This window comes from Mycetomoellerius zeteki, unplaced genomic scaffold (assembly GCF_001594055.1).
Source record: "Mycetomoellerius zeteki isolate Tzet28-1 unplaced genomic scaffold, Tzet1.0 scaffold42, whole genome shotgun sequence".
NCBI classification, from domain to species: domain Eukaryota; kingdom Metazoa; phylum Arthropoda; class Insecta; order Hymenoptera; family Formicidae; genus Mycetomoellerius; species Mycetomoellerius zeteki.
The window spans coordinates 330,495-336,623 of record NW_017257414.1 but is presented as its reverse complement, the minus strand read 5'-3'; positions in this window follow the sequence as shown (position 1 = coordinate 336,623).

Below are 6,129 nucleotides of genomic sequence, written 5' to 3'. Positions count from 1 at the left end.
CTTCCGATACCATCGATCGTGAACGAGACGAGTTCGTTTGTCCCGAATGGCCACAACGAAACGTCACCGAAGTGTAGAAATGGCATTTCAAGCTATTCGCATTCACTGTTATATACGATGGTTTGTTGATTATGAAAACCAGCGATTTCCATGAAATTTCATTATTTTTAAAAAGAGAGAGAGCTGATATAAATTTCATTAATATCTTAATAAATAAATTGTTTGTTCTTGTTAAAATTTAATTTATGATATAACAAATTATCTATTTTATTAAAATACATCATGGATAACTTAATTTATAAAATCAATGTATAAAATCATATATTTTAAAGTAATAATAATTTAAATTTCTCACATATCAGTATGTACATATGAATACAAATGGATTAAACATATTAAAGCCACATTAACTTTTATATGTCAATACCCGGAAATTTTACACTACAATCAATACAAACTACCCGGATATTCACTATGCAATTTCGCATGCTACAAGTAGCAAATGGTTCCCTATTATTTCTTAAACCTTCAAGACCTCCACACTTATTCTAGCAATAGTCTAGCGTACCTATCAGCCGACGTTCTCCCTATCCTTTTTCTACAGAATGAGTAAAAAGTATTGGACAAGTAAAATATCTTGAAAACAAGGCATTTGAGGAAAAAAATGTTAAGGTTTCAACAAATATATCACATGGCGGTAATATTCATTTGACTTTGAATGCAGATATTGAAAGAGCTCCTAAAGTTAACTTTAAAATTTTAAATAGAAACCCGCATTTTTTATTCAATATTCTTGTAGCTAACATCAAGATCTTTTTAAAATAACTAATAAAACTTCTTTTATAGTTAAATACTTTTCGAGATAAAGAATATTTAAATGGAAACCATTAAAATTTTGAGTAGTTAAAATGAGTACCCGAATACTTTAGTATTAACATAAGGGTTAAAGTCATAGGCGTTCTTCTCTGTTTTTTTAATGCATCATTATATATTTCGTTGCGTTCTTGAATTGATAATTAACGATAATGAACGCAAAGTACTGTGCGTCATTAAAGCAATGAAAGTAGCAACGAATTAATTACAATTCTGATTTGACAATTTTTATCTTTTAATAACTACGCTGTTCTATATAAATTAAAATCTCTCTTTCACTATAATATACACTCTAAATTGTATTTATAAGTTAAATGACTTTATTTAGCCTCCAGAGTTTTGCGATTGCTTTATCGTTACTATCATTGCAAAAGAAATGAATTTAACTTATAAGATTTCTTCTTGCAGCTCATGTAAGAAATCCCTGAAGTAGCTTCGAAGCTCGAGCCTTTCCTTCTGTGTGTTTCTTTCTATAATTTATTTACAATACTCAAAGTTTTGAGAGACTACAAGCTACAAGAGTCAGTGTCAAAAGCGGCTTATCAGTACTCTAGTAAATCTTCTATTGATACAAAGATCCGCAAAAAACCGAAACACGTTCTTTACAAACCAGCGACTTTCCAATCTCCTGCATCTCTACCTGTCATTACTCTACCGTCCCTTTACAGGCTTACACAAATCCTATCGCTTAGGTCATCCTGTGGCCACCTTTTTTTCATGCAGAAAGAGATCTCGCCGCTCTGTTCTCCCCAGTTTTTCACAGTTCATCCACTCCGCCTTTATATATTACATGTAGCTGGTAACGAACCGGTTAGCATTTCTATAGAGTATAGGGAATTGAGAACGACGAGGGTGTAGCGCCGCGTCTATTCGTCGTTCTCGTGTTACAGACGAACTCATCAATAACACAGCTATGGTTGCGGATCGTATCGCTATAGTGAGCGAGATACTCATGGTTGGTTGGCAAGAACGGGTATTTTCTTCCTTTGGCGGTGTGGGAAAATTGGCGCCGCGGAAAAATTGTAGCGTCATTACTTCTAGCAACAACTTCCTTCGAATTATGTTATAACCTATTGTTATCTAGAAGCAAGCACGCTCGCTTATCGAATTGACATTCGAACCTTTATCTTCGACGTTTAATTTCACGCCTCTTACAAAACTCGAGGAACAGCTGGGATAACAGCGCAAAGTTCACAATGCCAATAGTCAAACAAAAAACATCATTAATCAATATAAATTTACAAATATTACATTTTTTGTTCATATAAGGTAAATGTCCCAGTAGCCGGACATTTAAGCGTAGGTTGTCATATAAGTAATATAATTTATAATATATTATAAGATATAATATATTATAATATATTATAAGATTTTTAATATAAATATTTGTATTCATTTGAAAACTTAAGACTCCCTTAAGAAGTAACACCTATGTAATCGGCTGTAAATAAGGTCTACGTTTGGGAATTTTTTTTTGTTTAATGAATCGTTCTATTAAAAAATGAATTTTATAACTTCATTAAGCACATAAAAAAGTACAAAAAATAATTTTTTCAGAATCTTATTTATCAAAATGGCGGATCTACAGCAGTGTGATGGAGACAGTCGAAATAGCATGGTGTTCCGCGGCTAGCAGCACAAGTGTCATAATTTTTGGTTTAGAACAAAAAAACAAATATTTTTATTTTCTTTACTCAAATATCTACAGAAATACGTAGCCGTTTTTGAAAATATTGATTTTTAACAAAATGGCGGAAGTACAAACAAAAAGTTCCATTTTCGTCAAAAAATCGAATTGTAAATCAGTTGTAACTCAAAAAATTTGTAACTTATCAAAAAAATTCTTTTCAAAACGTATTTCTTTAGAAAATGTGATTTGTTAAATACTGTTAACCTTCCAGTGGGCGCGCACCCTTTCACGAGAGTGGGCGCGTCAGTGTACAGAGAACACCGTAGAATAAGACTGAAAATTCGAAAGATTAAAAGCTTGATATCGTCAAATAAACATTATACGATGAAAATTTATAATATCTAAATGATCATTTATTTAAAAAAATAAGTGTTACGTTTTATTAGAAAATGAATTAATGAAAAAAAGTTTGATTCGCTTTCAGTCGTATTATAATTATTGCAAATAATAATTGTAGTCCAATGTTTTTTGCAAGTAAAATGAAAACATGTGTTGCATTTGAGGATGGTGGTTGTATTTTTGTACAACTTGCACTTCCCCCTCGCTTTTCACCCGTATTGAGCGATTCCTGTGTATCCTCTACAGGAACATTTTTCTGAAAAAATATCCTGATATCTTAAAAATCGATTTTACGTAAACAACATACGTTAACAGAATGCGACCTGAGCGAATCGACAGCCCGAAAGACATTGAAAGAATACCTTGGGAAGCCAAAATCCAAAAAATAGATTTTACCTGTATCCCCTCCATAAAACCGGCGCGCATGTACGGAGAACACGCGCGCGCCTGCTGGAATTTGAAATTAAAATTTGAAGTAAATAAGTTAAAAATTATTTATAAAATTTAAACAAAAAATAAAGATTTCTACAGATAAACAAATAAATATGATGATACAAAGGATAAGCCAATGTGAGCCAACACAAGTTCTTCGTGTGTAATAATATATATTATAATTGAATTAAATACAGACGAACGTTTCAACCCTGGTATTGGATCCTCTTCAGTATAAATGAAAATGAAGATGGCATTCAGTAATAATGAAAATTGAGTTAATATAAAATTCAAGTCGTCAAATCATCGTTAAGCTATTGTCAATGTTTGAATTCTTCTTTAACGTCTGTTATATTTTGTCGAATATAACAAGCGTACTTATTAGAATTTATTCAATGGATTCAGTTTAACGATGGTCTGTTACAAAAATGATGTAACAACAGAGAGATGTCAAGACTGAGTGAGAGGTCGCTTAGCCAAAGCATTTAATTCAATTATAATATATATTATTACACAAGAAAAACTTGTGTTGGGGCTCACATTGGCTTATCTTTTGTATCATCATATTTATTCAAAAATTATTTGAGTTCTACTGCTAGCCAACTTAAAAAACACTGTTTTGAGAAAAACGCGTTTAAAGTTTTGAATGTGAATACTTTTAAGTTAATAATTGAATTTTTAGGAGCCTGTAACTTTCAAAAAAATAATGTATCACAATAAAACCACTTACACCTCATTTTTGAGACCCTAAAGTGTATTTTAAGAGGAAAAAAATCGATTTTTTTTTTTAAATTTTACATAGGTGTTATCCCTTAAGCAAGGAAAAATGATTTAAACCCACTTATAACAATTATTAATTAATATTTATATAAAAAATATTTAAATAAGTAATAGAATGTGTCAATGTGGCAAAGCCGGACAGTCGATCGGACGCTAAGACATAATTGTCCCAGTGTCCGATCACAATTAGAAAATTAGTATGCTGATGGGAAATACATATTAATATAAATAGATGTTGACAAAAGACAACTAATTCAAATTGATCTTTAAGGTAAAAAGCATTTGAGACTAATATTAATTTAAATAAATAAGGTTTTGTGTAACTGTCCGCATAGAGAAAAAGGTTTCTTTAGATTTAATATTCCTATTTATTTGACTAAAATTTGTTTTAATTGAAACAACATATGGTATGCTTGTACGAAATATTATTTGTTTGAATAAAAATTTTGTTGTTTCATTCGAGAAACCTCTATTGTTTGACAGAAATAACATTATTATTTGAAGTAATATCTTTCAATCAAATAATATATTATTTGATTACAATGAATACAAACAATGAAACAAATTATTTATTTGAAAATGGCAAAATATATTGATAGAGGTTATGGTAGAGATCTATGCAAAAAAATTACCTTCTTAGAACAACCATTATATTTTTTGGCTGAAATTACGAAAACAATGGCTTATACGTCTAACAACAAGATTGAACAAATAGTACTACTATGTACTATATCAATTATGTTTGTGCAGTACAATTTGATCATGCGAATGTTGAAGATAGACATTACATTATCTGTTCAAACAAACAATGTATTTAAGACAAAGATGTACATTGTTTCAAATTCAAACAATCGCACCTATTGATTTAAACATTGGTTTGTTTGGACCATTCCAAATATCAAATTTATTTGGATACAATAAAATTTATTAAATTCAAAGAAATCTTTTTCTCTGTGCGGACATAGGTACTGTCCAGTCCCAATGACTGGACATGTACCTAAGTCTGGACATTTATGTATTTAAGTTAGTTTCAAATACGCTTTTTAAAACGTAATATTATAATTTAATTGTAATTTTTAAATACAATTAAATTATAATACAGTAATAAAAAAAGCATTTGAGATTAATAATAGTAAATTTTGTGTAAGTCCGGACATAGGTACGTGTCTAGTCACTGGAACTTTTATCTTACATTTAAATTTTGCAGTTTATATTTCTCACTTTTTTATTAAAACTGTTTGCTTTTAAAAATTTGAGATATATTTTAAAAACATATTTTCCGATTTACGTTGTTACTTCATCGAAATTCTTAAATTATTTAAGAACGCCAATTTGGATTTGCACATTTAAATTGTGATTTTATTGTCTCTCTCGATGCTTTTCAAACAGATAACAATACAATTTATTTTTATGCCGTGTTATAAAAAGTAAAAAATCCACTTAAATGTTCCACTAATATCGCAACTTGCACGCGCCGTGAATATACAAACAAATACGCTTCGATACTCCGAATTCTGAAACGTACACGTATCGTAAGACGCTTTAGTTGACCATCTCGATCGAATTGGAGAGACTTTTACACCGATTGTCGCCATGTGCTTCGTCTGAAAGCGCAGCACGTTGCGAAATCGCCGGGGAACGTATCCTCGTTCTCGCAATCTCGTTGATAATGTGCTGAATGTGAGATATTCCGTAATCCATAAAGATACGATTTTTATAGAAGCTTGCCACGATTTCGCACACGGTAATAAAAATAATACGTTCCTACATCGTCAAACGCCGTTGAAAGTCTAATTGAATATAAAGAAATCGTTACTTCCATTGACTTCATTGATCCTCATTCATCCTCTTTTAACCATCGATCGATACCGATACTTTATTCTTTCAGAAATCGCAAGTGGTATCGCGTATGCGTCGGTATGCAAATGGTCATCATTGACTTCATAATAAAGTGCTATAATCGTAACGTTTATAATGATAACGATCACATTCGTTACATACGTGTAATGATAGAA